The sequence below is a fragment of the Ranitomeya imitator genome, chromosome 2, assembly GCF_032444005.1.
Source record: "Ranitomeya imitator isolate aRanImi1 chromosome 2, aRanImi1.pri, whole genome shotgun sequence".
In the NCBI taxonomy this organism is placed as follows: domain Eukaryota; kingdom Metazoa; phylum Chordata; class Amphibia; order Anura; family Dendrobatidae; genus Ranitomeya; species Ranitomeya imitator.
This window is the reverse complement of record NC_091283.1, coordinates 753,639,922-753,663,066: the sequence shown is the minus strand read 5'-3', so window position 1 is coordinate 753,663,066 and position 23,145 is coordinate 753,639,922. Positions and strand designations below refer to the sequence as shown.

General features: G+C 42.8%; 1 protein-coding gene across 2 annotated transcripts in view; it reads left to right on the top strand.

Moving 5' to 3' along the window:
• Positions 1-23,145, top strand: part of PALD1 (phosphatase domain containing paladin 1) — a 335,463-nt gene that overhangs the window by 303,716 nt on the left and 8,602 nt on the right. The window lies entirely within an intron of this gene.

Below are 23,145 nucleotides of genomic sequence, written 5' to 3'. Positions count from 1 at the left end.
GAAGTGCTCCGCTCTGGTACCGCTTGCGTTCCAACTTGCGGTCCAGGGAGCGCAGACACGGAAGAGCTTTTAATTGTTGGAGAGATTGTGACGGACGCATGCACTGCTATGTTCCAAGACTCTCATCACTAAACGGGATTGCGCACCTCTACACGGCTCTACATGGCTACTCTCTCCTTTAAAAAGCCCTCCTTACCCTTCTATTGCACACCTCCGGAAGAAGCCAAGGGTGAAACGCGCGTCGGGACGATGGGGAATCACCGGACCACTCATCTTTGTTTACGGCCAACTGTATTCAGATATATAATTTCATCACCTTGATACACACCTGGGGAGACCTTTTATATGGGGCCACCTATTATTGGAATTAAGGGCTTTCTATTTTGTTTGGACATTGTTCGGACCTTTATCGATAAATTTACCCATTACTCTCATTGATTGCGTCCCTTTACATTTATGGGAAAATGCCTTAAGGTGTGTACATTTTAATTACATCTATTTAATTATTTATATGTTTGAACAACTACTTTACTCCTGAAATTTGGCCAGTCTATGGCCCATTTATATGTCTGGATACTCCCTACTGGGTATTTCTGTGTTAAATTGTCTTGTATCAGTATTTTAGTGATTACTAATAAAAGGTTTATCTTTTTATTGAACCCTATGGTTCTCTTCGTTTATATCCACTGTTAAATTACAGCTGGACATTTGTTGTGTCCTGTGTAATGGCTGTGTCTGACTGTGCAGAAACATGGTCTGATCATACCACATCTCTTGGACAGGGGAGGAAGCAAAATAGAATATACAGATATTACAATTTAGGATCACAGCTGTTTTTTTTTTTCCGTGAGGTAAAACATTTAACTGCCTCTTTTTAAACAATGTTTAATCCGCTGTGATCCCATGCTGTCCTATCTGTATACTCTTTTGCTTCCTCCTCTGCCCAGGAACTGTGGTATGATCAGTAGTGTTGAGCATTCCGATATCGGAAGTATCGGGTATCGGCCGATATTTGCGGTATCGGAATTCCGATACCGAGTTCCGATATTTTTGCGATATCGGGAATCGGTATCGGGATGAAGATTGATGTGTAAAATAAAGAATAAAAATAAAAAATATTGATATACTTACCCTCGGACACGCCCTGGTTGTAACCGCTGCAACTGCCATGCTTCTGTTCCTAAGAATGAGCGCATGAAGGACCTTCGATGACGTCGCGGCTTGTGAAGGGAATCATGGCGGTTGCAGCGGTTACAACCAGGGCGCGTCCAAGGGTAAGTATATCAATATTTTTTATTTTTATTCTTTATTTTACACATGAATATGGATCCCAGGGCCTGAAGGAGAGTTTCCTCTCCTTCAGACCCTGGGAACCATAGAGGATACCTTCCGATATTTGTGTCCCATTGACTTGTATTGGTATCGGATATCGGTATCGGCGATATCCGATATTTTTCGGATATCGGCCGATACCATCCGATACCGATACTTTCAAATATCGGACGGTATCGCTCAACACTAATGATCAGACCATGTTCCTGTACGGTCAGACACGGCCATTACACAGTACACAGCAGGGGCATATTTATAAGATTATCTCAGCACAGGAACATTTTTTTTTTAACGCATCCCATTGTGGAACTTTTTATTCCAAGATCTATTGATTAAAATACTTTGTTCGTGGGAAAAACCCTTTAAAAACCCAATCGGTAATTTATGCTTCAAGAAAAGGGTTTTTGATCATGGTTGCATTGTAGTTGATGTTTTCATCTAGGTCTGTGGTTTTATATTGAATATTTTGTAAGATCAAAGGCAAAATCTTTCCGAACTATTAACCCCCCCCAAAATCTAATATTTCTACATTTGAAAATTAAGTTTCCTTGCTCAAAGGATAAATTAAAAAGTGAAATTATGAAGAACCTATTGAGTTTTATTTTTTGTGAATAAGATTTAATTAAATTTAAGAGAAGGAAAAATTTCTAATTTCATACAACTGTATGCAAATAAACTGTTCAGATCCTAACATACAGGGCTGTGCAGTTCCACATCTCAAATCGTCCCAATATAATCCGCTGTTGGTGTTTACACTGTGGAATGTCTTCTGTACCTGTGTTAATATGTGGGATCGGGCAAATTTATGTCCTGTCACTTTGGTATTCTGAGGCACAAAGTGAAACAATGTGAGGAGGCCTCTCCAAGTTTGGATAAGCAAATGAGTGTTGGATTCCAGGGGGTCTGCATTACTTTGTTACTGTCTTTACCAATGGTATTCTGGCAGTTGCAGACAGCTGCTGTCAGATGTAAACAGTTCAAGTGAGCACACATTCCGCAATCTGTGAGATGAGAACATCTCCATTGCTTGCCTTTGACTGTTTTACTGTTCCTGGTACAGCTGTGTGAACACTAACTTTTAGTACTCTCCAAGGGGAAACCTATTGTCTACATAATGAACTCCTAAAAGGTTTGGTCTCTGGATTGTTTTTGTTGATCAGTTTGCTCGGACCTTACCGTTTGGTCAGCTGGTTTTAAGCATAAGATGGAATTTATGCTCATTCATTAGAATTAACAGTTTTTTTTTCCCAAGGAATAACTTAATTCCCAAATGTACTTTTGTGTTTCCAGGTAGTTCTTTTTTTCCAGTTAAGTGCATGAGACTGTAAAGAGAAAGATGTCTGAGCAATGTTAATGTAAATCAAATTATATAGTTGATGGTCTCAAACTAGACATACATTAAATGAGACCTAAAGTACATGATATGATTAGGTAAATGTCTATGTCCTTCAGCTATACACTACGTTCTAAAGTTTAGGGTCACCCAGACAATTTTGTGTTTTCCATGAAAACTCATGTTTTTATTAATCAAATGAGTTGCCAAATGAATTGAAAATCTAGTCCAGACACTGACCATGTTCGAAAAAAAAGATTTTTATTTGAAATAATAATTTTCTCCTTCAAACTTTGCATTCGTCAAAGAATGCTCCCTTTGCAGACATTAAAGCATTGCAGACCTTTGGCATTCTAACAGATACCGGTAATTTGCTGAGGTATTCTGGAGAAATTTCACCCCATGCTTCCAGAAGCCCCTCCCACAAGTTGGTTTGGGTTGATGGGCACTTTTTGCGTACCATACGGTCAAGCTGCTGCCGCAACAGCTCAATGGGGTTGAGATCTGGTGACAGCGCTGGCCACTCTGTGTGATCCAAACACCTCAATCTTGGATTCGTCTGTCCATAACACATTTTTCCAATTTTCCTCTGTCCCATGTCTGTGTACTTTTGGCCATATTAATCTGTTCCTTTTATTAGCCAGTCTGATATGGCTTTTTCTTTGCCACTCTGCCCTGAAGGCCAGCATCCCAGAGTCGCCTCTTCACTGTAGACGTTGACATGCGTTTTGCGTGTTCTATTTAAGGAAGGAAAATAGAAAATATTGTCCGGCTCAACAGGACTGGATTTATCTTTTCTTTTTATTTTTCAAAAGAAATTATAGTTTATACAAATGAAAAATGTACATGGTCGACATGACCCAGTCGACGCGTTTCGACTGCACTAGGCAGTCTTACTCATGACGGAGTAAGAAAAATCCAGTCCTGTTGAGCCGGACTCCAAATTTTTCTATGTTCCTTGATGTGAGGCCAGGGCAAGGCCGGTGTCTGAGCCCCAGGTGGATGAGCATAGAGCATAGAGCAACTGGGTGAGCTGGAATCAAGTTTCTTTAACTATTTAATGAAGCTGCCAGTTGAGGACCTGTGAGGCGTCGATTTCTCAAACTACATACTCTAATGTACTTGTATTATTGTTCAGTTGTGCAGCGGGGCATCCCACTTCTCTTTCTACTCTGGTTAGAGCCTGTTTGTGCTCTCCTCTGAAGGGAGTAGTTCACACCGATGTAGGAAATCTTTAGTTTCTTGGCAATTTCTCGCATGGAATAGCCTTCATTTCTAAGAACAAGAATAGACTGTCGAGTTTCACATGAAAGTTTTTTTTCTGGCCATTTTGAGAGTTTAATGGAACGAACAAATGGTAATGCTCCAGATTCTCAACTAGCTCAAAGGAAGGTCCGGTTTATAGGTTCTCTAATCAGCCAAACCGTTTTCTGCTGTGCTAACATAATTGCACAAGGGTTTTCAAAGGTGTTCTAACCATCCATTAGCCTTCTTACACCGTTAGCAAACACAAAACACCAAAAGAACACTGGAGTGATGGTTGGTGGAAATGGGCTGCTATACACCTATGAAGGTATTGCATTACAAACCAGACGTTCGCAGCTAGAATAGTCATTTACCACATTAACATTGTATAGAGTGTATTTCTGAATCATTTAACCCCTTAGTGACAGAGCCAATTTGGTACTTAATGACCGAGCCAATTTTTGCAATTCTGACCACTGTCACTTTATGAGGTTATAACTCTGGAACGCTTCAACGGATCCCGCTGATTCTGAGATTGTTTTTTCGTGACATATTGTACTTCATGTTAGTGGTAACATTTCTTCGATATTACTTGCGATTATTTATGAAAAAACGGATATATGGTGAAAATTTTTAAAATTTTGCAATTTTCAAACTTTGTATTTTTATGCCCTTAAATCGGAGAGATATGTCACAAAAAAAGTTAATAACATTTCCCACATGTCTACTTTACATCAGCACAATTTTGGAAACAAAATTTTTTTTGTTAGTTATAAGGGTTAAAAGTTGACCAGCAATTTCTCATTTTTACAACACCTTTTTTTTAGGGACCACATCACATTTGAAGTCATTTTGAGGGGTCTATATGATAGAAAATAATGAAGTGTGACACCATTCTAAAAACTACACCCCTCAAGGTTCTCAAAACCACATTCAAGAAGTTGATTAACCCTTTACGTGCTTCACAGGAACTGAAACAATGTGGAAGGAAAAAATGAACATTTAACTTTTTTTTGCAAACATCTTAATTCCGAACCATTTTTTTTATTTTCACATGTGTAAAAACAGAAATGTAACCATACATTTTGTTATGCAATTTCTCCTGAATATGCCAATACCCCATATGTGGGGGTAAACCACTGTTTGGGTGCACCGCAGAACTTGGAAGTGAAGGAGCGCCGTTTGACTTTTTCAATGTAGAATTGGCTGGAATTGAGATCGGACGCCATGTCGCGTTTGGAGAGCCCCTCATGTGCCTAAACAGTGGAAACCCCCCACAAGTGACACCAGTTTGGAAACTAGACCCCTTAAGGAACTTATCTAGATGTGTGGTGAGCACTTTGAACCCCCATGTGCTTCACAAAAGTTTATAACGTTGAGACGTGAAAATAAAAAAATTGCATTTTTTCTAGAAAAATGATTTTTTTTGCCCCCAAATTTTTATTTTCACAAGGGTAACAGGAGAAATTAGACCACAAAAGTTGTAGTGCAATTTCTCCTGAGCATGTCGATACCCAATATGTTGGGGTAAACCACTGTTTGGGCACACCGCAGAGCTTGGAAGAGGAGTGCCGTATTACTTTTTCAATGTAGAATTGTCTGGAATTGAGATTGGACGCCATGTCGCATTTGGAGAGCCCCTGATGTGCCTAAACAGTGGAAACCCCCCACAAGTGACCCCATTTTGGAAACTAGACCCCCCATGGAACTTATCTAGATGTGTGGTGTGAACTTTGAATGCCCAAGTGCTTCACAGAAGTTTAGAATGCAGAGTCGTGAAAATAAAAAAATATTTTTTTCCACAAAAAAGATTTTGTAGCCCCCAAGTTTTTATTTTCACAAGGGTAACAGGAGAAATTGGACCCCAAAAGTTGTTGTCCAATTTATTCCGAGTATGCTGATGCCCCATATGTGGGGGTAAACCACTGTTTGGGCGCACGGCAGAGCTCGGAAGGGAAGGAGCACTGTTTTGAAATGCAGACTTAGATAGAATGGTCTGTGGGCGTTATGTTACGTTTGCAGAGCCCCTGATGTACCTAAACAGTAGTAACCCCCCACAAGTGACCCCATTTTGGAAACTAGACCCCCCAAGGAACTTATCTAGATGTGTGGTGAGAACTTTGAATGTCCAAGTGCTTCACAGAAGTTTAGAATGCAGAGTCGTGAAAATAAAAAAAATATTTTTTTTCCACATATAAGATTTAGTAGCCCCCAAGTTTTTATTTTCACAAGGGTAACAGGAGAAATTGGACCCCAAAAGTTGTTGTCCAATTTATCCCGAGTACGCTGATGCCCCATATGTGGGGGTATCCCACTGTTTGGGCGCACGGCAGAGCTCAGAAGGGAGGGAGCACTGTTATGAAAGGTAATTCAGTACCACAATGGACATAGAGGTCAGCGCACATACAGTGACCTGGCAATAATCCAAAAAACAAGAACGAGCTCTGAGACGTGGGAACTCTGTTGACCGCAATCCCTAATCCTCTCCAACACACTAAAGGCAGCCGTGGATTGCGCCTAACGCTCCGTATGCAACTCGGCACGGCCTGAGAAACTACCGTATATACTCGAGTATAAGCCGAGATTTTCAGCCCAAATTTTTGGGCTGAAAGTGCCCCCCTCGGCTTATACTCGAGTCACGGTAGCGGTGGGGTCGGCAGGTGAGGGGGTGAGGGCGCTGAGGCATACTTACCTAGTCCCAGCGATCCTCGCGCTGTCCCTGCCGTCCCACGGGCTTCGGCGCTGCAGCTTCTTCCTCTCTTCAGCGGTCACGTGGGACCGCTCATTACAGAAATGAATAAGCGGCTCCACCTCCCATAGGGGCGGAGCCGCCTATTCATTCCTCTAATCAGCGGTGCCGGTGACCGCTGATAGAGAAAGAAGCTGCAGCGCCGAAGACAGGAGGGGACTGCGCGAGGATCGCCAGGACTAGGTGAGTATAGCATATTCACCTGTCCACGTTCCAGCCGCCGGGCGCCGATCCATCTTCCCGGCGTTTCTGCTCTCTGACTGATCAGGCAGAGGGCGCGATGACGCATATAGTGTGCGCGGCGCCCTCTGCCTGATCAGTCAGAGCAGAGACGCCGGGAAGATGGAGGCGCCGGAACGAGACGCCGGGAGCTGCAATCAAGGGAGGTGAGTATGTGTTTTTTTTTCTTTATTGCGGCAGCGGCGGCACAAATTTATGTGGAACATCTATGGGGCACAGTGAACGGTGCAGAGCACCGTATATGGCACAGCACAGCTATGGGGCACAGTGAACGGTGCAGAGCACCGTATATGGCACAGCACAGCTATGGGGCACAGTGAACGGTGCAGAGCACCGTATATGGCACAGCTAGGGGGGGCACAGTGAACGGTGCAGAGCACCGTATATGGCACAGCACAGCTATGGGGCACAGTGAACGGTGCAGAGCACCGTATATGGCACAGCACAGCTATGGGGCACAGTGAACGGTGCAGAGCACCGTATATGGCACAGCTAGGGGGGGCACAGTGAACGGTGCAGAGCACCGTATATGGCACAGCACAGCTATGGGGCACAGTGAACGGTGCAGAGCACCGTATATGGCACAGCTATGGGGCACAGTGAACGGTGCAGAGCACCGTATATGGCACAGCTAGGGGGCACAATGAACGGTGCAGAGCACTATATGGTTCACACCTATGGGGAAATATGAACGGTGCAGAGCACTATATGGCACAGCTATGGGGAAATAATGATCTATTTTTATTTTTGAAATTCACCGGTAAATGCTGCATTTCCACCCTAGGCTTATACTCGAGTCAATAAGTTTTCCCAGTTTTTTGTGGCAAAATTAGGGGGGTCGGCTTATACTCGGGTCGGCTTATACTCGAGTATATACGGTAGCTAGCCTGAAGATAGAAAATAAGCCTACCTTGCCTCAGAGAAATACCCCAAAGGAAAAGGCAGGCCCCACATATAATGACTGTGAGTTAAGATGAAAAGACAAACGTAGAGATGAAATAGATTTAGCAAAGTGAGGCCCAACTTTCTGAACAGAGCGAGGATAGGAAAGGTAACTTTGCGGTCAACACAAAATCCTACAAAAACCACGCAAAGGGGGCAAAAAGACCCTCCGTACCGAACTAACGGCTCGGAGGTACACCCTCTGCGTCCCAGAGCTTCCAGCAAGCAGTAAAAAACAAATTGACAAGCTGGACAGAAAAAACAGAAAACAAATGGCAAAGAGGAACTTAGCTATGCAGAGCAGCAGGCCATAGGAACGATCCAGGAGGAAACAGGTCCAATACTAGAACATTGACTGGAAGCCAGGATCAAAGCACTAGGTGGAGTTAAATAGAGCAGCACCTAACGACTTCACCACATCACCTGAGGAAGGAAACTCAGAAGCCGCAGTACCACTTTCCTCCACCAACGGAAGCTCACAGAGAGAACCAGCCGAAGTACCACTTGTGACCACAGGAGGGAGCTCTGCCACAGAATTCACAACAGAGCACCATTTGACTTTTTGCGCAAAATTGGCTGTCGTGTTTGGAGACCCCCTGATGTACCTAAACAGTGGAAACCCCCCAATTCTAGCTCCAACCCTAACCCCAACACACCCCTAACCCTAATCCCAACCCGATCCATAATCCTAATCATTAACCCTAACGATAATCACAACCCTTACCCCAAAACAACCCGAATGTCAACCCTAACCATAACCCTAAACAAAACCCTAAATCCAACACACCCCTAATCCTAATCTCAACCCTAACCTCAAACCTAACCCTGTCCACGTTCCAGCCGCCGGGCGCCGCTCCATCTTCCCGGCGTCTATCTGCACTGACTGTGCAGGTCAGAGGGCGTGATGACGCATAGAGTGTGCGCGGCGCCCTCTGCCTGATCAGTCAGAGCGGAGAGATGCCGGGACCGGACGCTGGGAGCTGCAAGCAAGAGAGGTGAGTATTGCATTTTTTTTTTATTGCAGCAGCAGCAATGGCAGAGATTTATGTGGAGCATCTATGGGGAAATATGAACGGTGCAGAGCACTATATGGGGCACAGCTATGGGGAAATATGAACGGTGCAGAGCACTATATGGGGCACAGCTATGGGGAAATATGAATGGTGCAGAGCACTATATGGGGCACAGGTATGGGGAAATATGAACGGTGCAGAGCACTATATGGTACAGCTATGGGGAAATATGAACGGTGCAGAGCACTATATGGCAGAGCTATGGGGCAATATGAACGGTGCAGAGCACTATATGGCAGAGCTATGGGGAAATATGAACGGTGCAGAGCACTATATGGCAGAGCTATGGGGAAATATGAACGGTGCAGAGCTCTATATGGCAGAGTTATGGGGCAATATGAACGGTGCAGAGCACTATATGGCAGAGCTATGGGGAAATATGAACGTGCAGAGCACTATATGGCAGAGCTATGGGGAAATATGAACGGTCCAGAGCACTATATGGCACAGCTATGGGGCAATATGAACGGTGCAGAGCACTATATGGCACAGCTATGGGGAAATATGAACGGTGCAGAGCACTATATGGCACAGCTATGGGGAAATATGAACAGTGCAGAGCACTATATGGCACAGCTATGGGGCAATAATGAATGGTGCAGAGCACTATATGGCACAGCTATGGGGCAATAATGAACATGCAGAGCACTATATGGCACAGCTATGGGGCAAGAATGATCTATTTTTATTTTTGAAATTCACTGGTAAATGCTGCATTTCCACCCTAGGCTTATACTCGAGTCAATAAGTTTTCCCAGTTTTTTGTGGCAAAATTAGGGGGGTCGGCTTATACTCGGGTCGGCTTATACTCGAGTATATACGGTAGATTGAGAGAGAGAAATATTGGGGTTTTTTTTCACCGTGGGGTATATATGACCTGATTAAAGAAAAAATGCTGACATATTAACATGTCAAATGCTTAATATTTTAAGAGATTCTATCAGCAGGATTTAACCCTCAAGCTATTTATATGTGCATGTAGCTCTTTCCAAGATGAGTCCAGCAATACCTTTACATGGGCAGTCCTCTGTTACTGAGAAATCAACATTTGATTTGATATGGTATGTCACTCCATCTCTATTCCTTGCCAAAGGCTGCCTCATCCTGCTTGGCTGAGAGCTCTTTTGCCTGAAGTCACACAGCATAGAAGATGTCTGTCAAGCAGGAAGAGGCAGCAATGGAAGGGGAATAGAGCTGCAGTGACAGAGGCTTCAGTTCTTCCATTACCGTTTGCATATCAATTCAAATGCTGATTTCTCAGTAATGGAGTAAGAGACTGGCCATGTAAAGGTATTGCTGGACTCCTCTTTCAAAGAGCTACATGTACATATTAATAGTTTGAAATTTGAAATCATGCTGACCGATTAAGTGATTTAATAACTAAATGTCTGTATTTGTATTTTGTACGATATAAATAAATTTTATGAAGAAAAGTTAAAAAAATAAAGTATTAATAAAAAAGTAAAATAAAAAATAGTAAAAAAAACTATATGAAATTATAATGCAGTTTTCTATATAGAGGGTGAACTGATGTACTACTGTGCAGGGAAAAATTGTGAAATGGTGCTGTGCTAATTCATTGTTTGTTTCAATGGAACTTCCTGAGGTTGAAACCCTTGCCAGGTGAGTGGCATATCCTAGCAAAAAGGCTCCAATTCAAATGGTGAGAAGCCTTTTAAACCGTTAGCAAAGTCCTGTTTTGCAATATTGCGCATGTGGGAATGGCATCCTCATTCAGTATAACTTCCCTTAACCATTCACTTTCTTGCATGAAAAAAATAATGTCATGTTGCCCATGTTATACCTCTTTAACCCCTTCAAGACCCAGCCTATTTTGACCTTAAAGACCTTGCCGTTTTTTGCAATTCTGACCAGTGTCCCTTTATGAGGTAATAACTCAGGAACGCTTCAACGGATCCTAGCGGTTCTGAGATTGTTTTTTCGTGACATATTGGGCTTCATGTTAGTGGTAAATTTAGGTCAATAAATTCTGCATTTATTTGTGATAAACACGGAAATTTGGCGAAAATTTTGAAAATTTCGCAATTTTCACATTTTGAATTTTTATTCTGTTAAACCAGAGAGATATGTGACACAAAATAGTTAATAAATAACATTTCCCACATGTTTACTTTACATCAGCACAATTTTGGAAACAAAATTTTTTTTTGTTAGGAAGTTATAAGGGTTAAAATTTGACCAGCGATTTGTCATTTTTACAACGAAATTTACAAAACCATTTTTTTTAGGGACCACCTCACATTTGAAGTCAGTTTGAGGGGTCTATATGGCTGAAAATACCCAAAAGTGACACCATTCTAAAAACTGCACCCCTCAAGGTACTCAAAACCACATTCAAGAAGTTTATTAACCCTTCAGGTGCTTCACAGCAGCAGAAGCAACATGGAAGGAAAAAATGAACATTTAACTTTTTAGTCACAAAAATTATCTTTTAGCAACAATTTTTTTATTTTCCCAATGGTAAAAGGAGAAACTGAACCACGAAAGTTGTTGTCCAATTTGTCCTGAGTACGCTGATACCTCATATGTGGGGGTAAACCACTGTTTGGGCGCACGGCAGGGCTTGGAAGGGAAGGAGCGCCATTTGACTTTTTGAATCAAAAATTGGCTCCACTCTTTAGCGGACACCATGTCACGTTTGGAGAGCCCCCGTGTGCCTAAAAATTGGAGCTCCCCCACAAATGACCCCATTTTGGAAACTAGACGCCCCAAGGAACTTATCTAGATGCATAGTGAGCACTTTGAACCCCCAGGTGCTTCACAAATTGATCCGTAAAAATGAAAAAGTACTTTTTTTTCACAAAAAAATTCTTTTAGCCTCAATTTTTTCATTTTCACATGGGCAACAGGATAAAATGGATCCTAAAATGTGTTGGGCAATTTCTCCTGAGTACACCAATACCTCACATGTGGGGGTAAACCACTGTTTGGGCACATGGTAAGGCTCGGAAGGGAAGGAGCGCCATTTGACTTTTTGAATGAAAAATTATTTCCATCGTTAGCGGACACCATGTCGCGTTTGGATAGCTCCTGTGTGCCTAAACATTGGCGCTCCCCCACAAGTGACCCCATTTTGGAAACTAGACCCCCCAAGGAACTTATTTAGATGCCTAGTGAGCACTTTAAACCCTCAGGTGCTTCACAAATTGATCTGTAAAAATGAAAAAGTACTTTTTTTTCACAAAAAAATTATTTTCGCCTCAATTTTTTCATTTTCACATGGGCAGTAGGATAAAATGGATCATAAAATTTGTTGGGCAATTTCTCCCGAGTACGCCGATACCTCATATGTGGGGGTAAACCACTGTTTGGGCACACGGCAGGGCTCGGAAGGGAAGGCGCGCCATTTGACTTTTTGAATGGAAAATTAGCTCCAATTGTTAGCGGACACCATGTCGCGTTTGGAGAGCCCCCTGTGTGCCTAAACATTGGAGCTCCCCCACAAGTGACCCCATTTTGGAAACTAGACCCCCCAAGGAACTTATCTAGATGCATATTGAGCACTTTAAACCCCCAGGTGCTTCACAGAAGTTTATAACGCAGAGCCATGAAAATAAAAAATAATTTTTCTTTCCTCAAAAATGATTTTTTAGCCTGGAATTTCCTATTTTGCCAAGGATAATGGGAGAAATTGGACCCCAAATATTGTTGTCCAGTTTGTCCTGAGTACGCTGATACCCCATATGTGGGGGTAAACCACTGTTTGGGCGCACGGCAGGGCTCGGAAGGGATGGCACGCCATTTGGCTTTTTAAATGGAAAATTAGCTCCAATCATTAGCGGACACCATGTCACGTTTGGAGAGCCCCTGTGTGCTTAAACATTGGAGATCCCCCAGAAATGACACCATTTTGGAAACTAGACCCCCAAAGGAACTAATCTAGATGTGTGGTGAGGACTTTGAACCCCCAAGTGCTTCACAGAAGTTTATAACGCAGAGCCATGAAAATAAAAAAAAAAATTATTTTCTCAAAAATGATCTTTTAGCCTGCAATTTTTTATTTTCCCAAGGGTAACAGGAGAAATTTGACCCCAAAAGTTGTTGTCCAGTTTCTCCTGAGTACGCTGATACCCCATATGTGGGGGTAAATCACTGTTTGGGCACATGCCGGGGCTCGGAAGTGAAGTAGTGACGTTTTGAAATGCAGACTTTGATGGAATGCTCTGTGGGCGTCACGTTGCGTTTGCAGAGCCCCTGATGTGGCTTAACAGTAGAAACCCCCCACAAGTGACCCCATTTTGGAAACTAGACCCCCAAAGGAACTTATCTAGATGTGTGGTGAGCACTTTGAACCCCCAAGTGCTTCATAGAAGTTTATAATGCAGAGCCGTGAAAATAATAAATACGTTTTCTTTCCTCAAAAATAATTATTTAGCCCAGAATTTTTTAATTTTCCCAAGGGTAACAGGAGAAATTTGACCCCAAAAGTTGTTGTCCAGTTTCTCCTGAGTACGGTGATACCCCATATGTGGGGGTAAACTACTGTTTGGGCACATGCCGGGGCTTGGAATTGAAGTAGTGACGTTTTGAAATGCAGACTTTGATGGAATGCTCTGCGGGCGTCACGTTGCGTTTGCAGAGCCCCTGATGTGCCTAAACAGTAGAAACCCCCCACAAGTGACCCCATTTTGGAAACTAGACCCTGAAAGGAACTTATCTAGATGTGTGGTGAGCACTTTGAACCCCCAAGTGCTTCATAGAAGTTTATAATGCAGAGCCGTGAAAATAATAAATACGTTTTCTTTCCTCAAAAATAATTATTTAGCCCAGAATTTTTTATTTTCCCAAGGGTTACAGGAGAAATTGGACCCCAAAAGTTGTTGTCCAGTTTCTCCTGAGTACGCTGATACCCCATATGTGGGGGTAAACCACTGTTTGGGCACACGTCGGGGCTCAGAAGGGAAGTAGTGACTTTTGAAATGCAGACTTTGATGGAATGGTCTGCGGGTGTCACGTTGCGTTTGCAGAGCCCCTGGTGTGCCTAAACAGTAGAGACCCCCCACAAGTGACCCCATTTTAGAAACTAGACCCCCCAAGGAACTTATCTAGATATGTGGTGAGCACTTTGAACCCCCAAGTGCTTCACAGACGTTTACAACGCAGAGCCGTGAAAATAAAAAATCATTTTTCTTTCCTCAAAAATTATGTTTTAGCAAGCATTTTTTTAGATTCACAAGGGTAACAGGAGAAATTGGACCCCAGTAATTGTTGCGCAGTTTGTCCTGAGTATGCTGGTACCCCATATGTGGGGGTAAACCACTGTTTGGGCACACGTCAGGGCTCGGAAGTGAGGGAGCACCATTTGACTTTTTGAATACGAGATTGGCTGGAATCAATGGTGGCGCCATGTTGCGTTTGGAGACCCCTGATGTGCCTAAACAGTGGTAACCCCTCAATTCTACCTCCAACACTAACCCCAACACACCCCTAACCCTAATCCCAACTGTAGCCATAATCCTAATCACAACCCTAACCCCAACACACCCCTAACCACAACACTAACCCCAACACACCCCTAACCACAACACTAACCCCAACACACCCCTAACCCTAACCACAACCCTAAGGCTATGTGCCCACGTTGCGGATTCGTGTGAGATATTTCCGCACCATTTTTGAAAAATCTGCGGGTAAAAGGCACTGTGTTTTACCTGCGGATTTTCCGCGGATTTCCAGTGTTTTTTGTGCGGATTTCACCTGCGGATTCCTATTGAGGAACAGGTGTAAAACGCTGCGGAATCCGCACAAAGAATTGACATGCTGCGGAAAATACAACGCAGCGTTCCCGCGCAGTATTTTCCGCACCATGGGCACAGCGGATTTGGTTTTTCATATGTTTACATGGTACTGTAAACCTGATGGAACACTGCTGCGAATCCGCAGCCAAATCCGCACCGTGTGCACATAGCCTAATTCTAAAGGTATGTGCACACGCTGCGGATCCGCAGCAGTTTCCCATGAGTGTACAGTTCAATGTAAACCTATGGGAAACAAAAATCGCTGTACACATGCTGCGGAAAAACTGCACGGAAACGCAGCGGTTTACATTCCGCAGCATGTCACTTCTTTGTGCGGATTCCGCAGCGGTTTTACATCTGCTCCAATAGAAAATCGCAATTGTAAAACCGCAGTGAAATGCGCAGAAAAAAACGCGGTAAATCCGCCATAAATCCGCAGCGGTTTAGCACTGCGGATTTATCAAATCCGCAGCGGAAAAATCCGCAGAGGACCAGAATACGTGTGCACATTCCTAACCCTAGCCCTAACCCTACCCCTAACCCTACCCCTAACCCTACCCCTAACCCTACCCCTAACCCTACCCCTAACCCTAACCCTACCCCTACCCCTAACCCTACCCCTACCCCTAACCCTACCCCTAACCCTACCCCTACCCCTAACCCTACCCCTAACCCTAACCCTAACCCTAACCCTACCCCTAACCCTATTCTAACATTAGTGGAAAAAAAAAATTTCTTTATTTTTTTATTGTCCCTACCTATGGGGGTGACAAAGGGGGGGGGTCATTTATTATTTTTTTTATTTTGATCACTGAGATAGATTATATCTCAGTGATCAAAATGCACTTTGGAACGAATCTGCCGGCCGGCAGATTCGGCGGGCGCACTGCGCATGCGCCCGCCATTTTGGAAGATGGCGGCGCCCGGGAGAAGACGGACGGGACCCCGGCAGGATCGGTAAGTATGATAGGGTGGGGGGGGACCACGGGGGGGGGGATCGGAGCACGGGGGGGGGAATCGGAGCGCGGGAGGGGTGGAACGGAGCGCGGGGGGCGTGGAACGGAGCACGGGGGGGCTGGAACGGAGCACGGGGGGGTGGAACGGAGCACGGGGGGGTGGATCGGAGTGCAGGGGGGGTGATTGGAGCACGGGGGGGTGATTGGAGCACGGGGGGAGCGGACACGAGCACGGGGGGGAGCGGAGCACTGGACGGAGGGGAGCCGGAGCAGTGTACCGGCCAGATCGGGGGGGTGGGGGGGCGATCGGAGGGGTGGGGTGGGGGCACACTAGTATTTCCAGCCATGGCCGATGATATTTCAGCATCGGCCATGGCTGGATTGTAATATTTCACCCGTTATAATGGGTGAAATATTACAAATCGCTCTGATTGGCAGTTTCACTTTCAACAGCCAATCAGAGCGATCGTAGCCACGAGGGGGTGAAGCCACCCCCCCTGGGCTAAACTACCACTCCCCCTGTCCCTGCAGATCGGTTGAAATGGGAGTTAACCCTTTCACCCGATCTGCAGGGACGCGATCTTTCCATGACGCCGCATAGGCGTCATGGGTCGGAATGGCACCGACTTTCATGACGCCTACGTGGCGTCATGGGTCGGGAAGGGGTTAATTTGGATTTGTTCATAACTTAGGTTAGTCTATAAATGCTTTAACTCTCACCGCACCATTCCATAAAATATATAAACTAAGTGAGCTTTCCGTTCTCGGCACACGACTTAGAAATCCTGAAAGTTTTCAGGAATTTAATCATAGGACAATTTTCCAATCTTTTAAATGCATTGGATCCCTGGTTTACTACCAGTACGTCTTGGTAGAATGTGGCATTCAGGGTCTTTTATTTTTTCTCGACTCTTCTAGTGTATCAAATTAGATTTGCGGAGCAACACCTGCATTATTCATGAAATGAGCACTTTATCCTTCATGCTGTTTTAGATGAAGATACACCAATTGCCAAATGAAACAATGCGCCAGGAAACAAGCAGCCAGCAGTTATGGTTTTTGTTTCATACTTTAATGGAGTCGTATTTGAAACTTGCTGATTTTGGGTTGTGGGAAAGCCCCTGGCCCTCCATCCCTGCTAGTTCCACTAATTCATTGTGACGAGCCTGATCTCTGGAGTGAGAGATGAAAGGCACATCTGCCAACCCCAGTTAATCAGGGCAGACTAGCCCCGGTTAGAACTGAAAGACGCTTGTCTTAATCGTGTGCTGGTACTTTCTCAATAGGTAAATGATGCTTATCAAACTCTTGTAGATTTTCGATCGGACTGACATTTTGGATGGCATTTTCCAACCTTGACTGCATAAACTTGATGAACATTGTTTCCTGCTGGTTTCAATATTAATGCTTTATGACTAAGCTTGATTTCAGCTTGCATAACAATATATACCATTGTTTCATCCATTTATCTCCACTTTTTATCATTTTATCTCATGTTACAATTAAGACTGAAATATATACAGTTTAAAGATGCCCCATGCTTATTCCCACAACTTGGCTGAGATCAGTCTACTATCTTATGTATATTGGGTCTCCTGAGTTCTGAAAGAAGGATGTCATGTTGAATTTGAGCGCCTGATCATTTTATTCTTGGGGGAAAAAGAAGCTGCCACCAGAAGTCCCTGACGGCAGCTTACTTCCCTGGCCTTTGCCCATTGAGAACAAATATTAACTCAAGCAATAACAAAATATGCTATATGCTCTTTTTATGTTGCCAGGGATTGTTGACTGGACACACAAACTACTTTGGTAAGTATTTTATTCATCTAATACCTGAAAACACATTAGTCCCCAGAAGGGGATCAAAATATGCTGTCCAATCATATGTGAATAAAAAGTCTAGTTTCTGAACAAGGAACATTTTTCTTTTACTTAACCAGTGCTTACTCTTGTGCTTTGTCCGGTTTGGTGCTTATGGTGGGACATGCTTCTGTTAAGCTCACCAGGTGAGGTGAGTCCTCTAAGCCCCAGGTCTGGGTGGGCACACAGATCCTGGGTATTGATGCAGCAGCATGAAAGCAGATCTGGAGTGGGGATCGGAACACTGTAGGCCACAGGCAGACAGGTGCAGAGAGGACATAATAAAGTCTGAATCAGTGCAGGCAGATGTTGGCCAGGAGCAGATAGAGGTGCATAGCAAAACAAACAAGTCTAAGAGTCTTAAGACCAAGATATAGGTGTGCATCTTAGTGGACCTTAAATAGGGCTAGGCAGAAGATGTCATAAGAGCTCGCTGGGCCACTTGCAAAACCTAACTTGGAGCACAGTGGAAGGCAGCGGACCCAGGGGGAGGAAATGTAACCTGGAATACCCAGGACAGGTGTTTCACAGTGTTGTACCTTGACAGTAGGTTTAAAGGGTTTTGTACAAGCTGGTGACAAACAATAATTCACTAGGGCATACCCATCCTTCCTTAGGCAGACACAGAAAAAAGAGGGCCCCTCTGTATTATAATGCACAATTTTACCTGCTTTGGAGGCAGGAGTGGCCCCCCTTACATTTTGAGACTCTGAACAGCTGCACAGGATGATCAATGCTCTGTCTGTCCATTCCTCCTCCTATTTATGTGGACTCACATTTAAGTGGTAAGGAAATGTATGTGATGGTTCAAGAAAAGAAGCTAAATTTGGCCCCATGGCATTCTCTTATCTTGTACATAATTAGTCATGTTCTTGTGCCATGTCCATTGCTTATCTGCAATATACCAGTATGTATCTTTATTAGCAAAAGTCTTTCAATATACAGTACAGACCAAAAGTTTGGACACACCTTCTCATTTAAACATTTTTCTGTATTTTCATGACTATGAAAATTCTACATTCACACTGAAGGCATCAAAACTGTGAATTAACAGATGTGGAAATATATACTTAACAAAAAAGTGTGAAACAACTGAAATTATGTCTTATATTCTAGGTTCTTCAAAGTAGCCACCTATTGTTTTGATGACTGCTTTGCACGCTCTTGGCATTCTCTTGATGAGCTTCAAGAGGTAGTCACCGGGAATTGTCTTCCAACAATCTTGAAGGAGTTCCCAGAGATGCTTAGCACTTGTTGGCCCTTTTGCCTTCACTCTGCGGTCCAGCTCACCCCAAACCATCTCAATTGGGTTCTGGTCTGGTAACTATGGAGGTCAGGTCATCTGGCGTAGCACCCCATCACTCTCCTTCTTGGTCAAATAGCCGTTACACAGCCTGGAGGTGTGTTTGGTGTCATTATCCTGTTAAAAAATAAATGATGGTCCAACTAAACGCAAACCGGATGGAACAGCATGCCGCTGCAAGATGCTGTGGTAGCCATGCTGGTTCAGTATGCCTTCATTTTTGAATAAAACCCCGACAGTTTCACCATCAAAGCACCTTCACACCATCACACCTCCTCCTCCATGCTTCACGGTGGGAACCAGGCATGTAGAGTCCATCCGTTTACCTTTTCTGCGTCACACATAGACACGGTGGTTGGAACCAAATGTCTCAAATTTGGACTCATCAGACCAAAGCACAGATTTCCACTGGTCTAATGTCCATTCCTTGTGTTCTTTAGCTCAAACAAGTCTCTTCTGCTTGTTGCCTGTCCTTAGCAGTGGTTTCCTAGCAGCTATTTTACCATGAAGGCCTGCTGCACAAATTCTCCTCTTAAGTTGTTGTATAGATGTGTCTGCTGCTAGAACTCTGTGTGGCATTGACCTGGTCTCTAATCTGAGCTGCTATTAACGTGCGATTTCTGAGACTGGTGACTCGGATAAACTTATCCTCAGAAGCAAAGGTGACTCTTGGTCTTCCTTTCCTGGGGGCGGTCCTCATGTGAGCCAGTTTCTTTGTAGTGCTTGATGGTTTTTGCCACTGCACTTGGGGACACTTTCAAAGTTTTCCGAATTTTTCAGACTGACTGACCTTCATTTCTTAAAGTAATGATGGCCACTCGTTTTTCTTTACTCAGCTGCTTTTTTCTTGCCATAATACAAATTCTAACAGTCTATTTAGTAGGACTATCAGCTGTGTATCCACCAGACTTCTGCACAACACAACTGGTCCCAACCCCATTTATAAGGCAAGAAATCCCACTTATTAAACCTGACAGGGCACACCTGTGAAGTGAAAACCATTCCCAGTGACTACCTCTTGAAGCTCATCAAGAGAATGCCAAGAGTGTGCAAAGCAGTCATCAAATCAAAAGGTGGCTACTTTGAAGAACCTAGAATATGACATAATTTCAGTTGTTTCACACTTTTTTAAGTATATAATTCCACATGTGTTAATTCAAAGTTTTGAGGCCTTCAGTGTGAATATACAATTTTCATAGTCATGAAAATACAGAAAAATTATTAAATGAGGTGTGTCCAAACTTTTGGTCTGTACTGTGGATATTTGACCCCTCAAATATAGTTTATTTGCACTCCTCCTTGTTTGGCATGCTTCCTAAAAGTTCCGCATCTGTCGATTCTGTATTTTGAATGAAAGAAGTTTTGTGAAAAGACCTATCAGTCTCGCCCTTTTCATAAACTGCATTTTTACTGTCAACAAGGAAACATTGTAACATATGCAGAAGTGTGCCAAAGACAACACACTGTGCAAAGTATAACAAACCCTTCAAAAGTTAGAAAAAGCTGAACTAACACGAAGTGGAAAGTAAGTGCAAGCTTATTTACTTGTCATTTCTGTCCTACAAGCTAATTGACATGCTAATAACTACAAAGCACACATACAAAGTGTGTAGCAGATATGCAAGGTCTCATCCTCTGTCCTCAGGTCAGCACAGGATAGAAGGGGGTGACCTTGTGCTCAGACTTTTACAGAATGTTCAGCATGCAACAATATTCTTCACAGCAATTCTTGACAGTTAATGCAAAAGAAGTGGTCGCATTCCCCATGAAATAAGAAATACGGACCATATTTTCTTGGACTTTTTCCTAATTGGCATTCCTCCTGGAAAACTATATATTAACTAGCCATTATCAATGTCATTATTAGAGCATCTAGTGACCTGCTTCATTGACCTAATACACCTGACAGTCTTCAGTCAGTGTGTACTTGTCAGACTGTAAGTATAGAATATTAAGGTCAGAAATAGCGCACTCTATGATGCAAAGAGGTGCTCAGAAAGAATAACTATGAATCAAAAAGAGAATAACCTTCGGCACTCAATAAGGTCCACAATAGCTTCAATTTTCAAAGGGTAGATTTATTACAGAACAGCCGATTAACAACAGACATCACAGTTTCCAACGTTTCGGCAACATATGCCTTTCTCAAGGAAGTCTATGCACAGAGAGAACATGAACAGTCCATTATAATATGATCAAAAGACTAAGTACATTGTCTGGCTGAATAAATCCTCTAAACAGAAAAAAAGGGGAAAATCACAAAAAACAAGGAGAAATATCACCATATAAATATTAAAAAAGGAAAACACATGAACCACGTTCATATATAGTTTAATTACCGTATAAGATCCAACCGAAATCCATAGGTAAAGGGGGAGGAAGAAAGAAACCGGGACTAAACCTGTAGTGAATAATAGAATAAATCCCCAGAGTGATATCTATTTTATTTATAATAAGATTTATCATGTGTATAATATACCATCACTGGTGACCCACTTGAAGGATATAGCTGCATGCAAAGAACGTGTTAAGACACACAGGATCAAAAGTATCATACCCCACCAAAAAAAGAAACGAAACTCTCTATACCTGTAGGGAGTAATAACTGCCTTTTGGAAACCATAAGCAGAATCTGCTATACAGGGGAACGGCAGAGTAGTCATTTCCTTGAGGGCTTGGGCTCAGTTCGTACCCTACCTAAAGATTATCTTGTTACTATGGATGTTAACAGCCTTTACACGAGTACAGACCATGTTAAAGGGATGGAAGCAGTTCAGTGGTTTCTTGACACATACACAGATTTCTCTTCGATTCAAAAGGACTTTTGTCAGACATTATTAAACTTAATTTTGACCAAAATTTTTTTTCTCTTCGGTGACCAGTTTTTTATTCAAAGGGTTGGGACCGCTATGGGGTCAAATGTGGCGCCTCCGTACGCCAATATCTTCATGGCGTCCTTTGAGGAGCATCATGTATATACCAATAACCTCTTCCAACAGTACTCTGTGTACTGGAAGAGATTTATTGATGATATATTCCTGATATGGAAGGGCGATGAGGCTTCGCTTACCCAGTTTTTCTCTGAGATGAATACTCAGATTCCCAATCTGAAATTTACGATTTCTAAGGACCAGCACAGTGTCAATTTTTTGGACCGTATAGTAGCAAAAGGATAAAATTTAACCTTTATTAGGTATGTATTAAAAATAGGCCTCAAATAGGACCTGACTATAGACCAAAAAACAAAAAAAATAATAAGACAAACCAAAATAGAAAACCAAACGTGGTATGTGCCCTATTACCTACACAGAAAGGAAAAACGAGAAACAGACAGGGTATTATTTTTTATTGTTGGGCATCTCGCTATGCTGCATATGTGGTCTGCTACTCTGCACTGACGTTATTCCTATCTGGGTATATATATTTTGGTAGAGCAATGATATGTTGTCTACCAGTGATATACTATAAGTACATTCTTTGGTTTAATAACCAGCTGTGACAAGGTGATACTCTGTTTGTATAGACACAGTTATAGCCATAATACCTTCATATAGAGGTGCATCCTGTGTCATAAATATATTTATGTCCAGCTGGTTTGTTCAATAGTTGGCCCACTTTGCGTGAGCCTGTAAAGACTATTGTGGATTGGTTACTCAGTATTGGCACGGTCAGTGCTGCAGAATATGTTATTTGTATTTGTCTGTCTGTTTCTCGTTTTTCCTTTCTGTGTTGGTAATAGGGCACATACCACGTTTGGTTTTCTATTTTGGTTTGTCTTATTATTTTTTTTGTTTTTTGGTCTATAGTCAGGTCCTATTAGAGGCCTATTTTTAATACATACCTAATAAAGGTTAAATTTTATCCTTTTGCTACTATACGGTATAAATATTATTGGATAAATACACCACGCTACTTATATATCAATTTTTTGGACACCTTGATAATCATTAAGGATGATGGATCTCTTGAATTTGATCTTTACACCAAGTCCACGGACAGAAAGAGTTTATTATTGTATTCGAGTTGCCACCCCTCTCATGTTAAACGGTCCCTACCCAAATCACAGGTTCAACGTGTCAAACGCATTGTTACTAACGCAAGATTGAGAACACAACGCACTGTAGAGATGAATAAAAAATTTCTTGATCGTGGATATCCGCCTTCCCTTTTAAATAGGGCAACTTTATCTATCCCCAATCGAGAGAACAAATCTGCGAGAGTTGCTTTTGTTACAACATATCACCCTTATGCGAATTTTTTTAAAGGCTGTATATTTTTTTGGTAATTCTCATTTACGCGTACCTGGCAAAATGGTGTCCTCTGGCTTTCATTTTTTTGAACATTAACAGACCA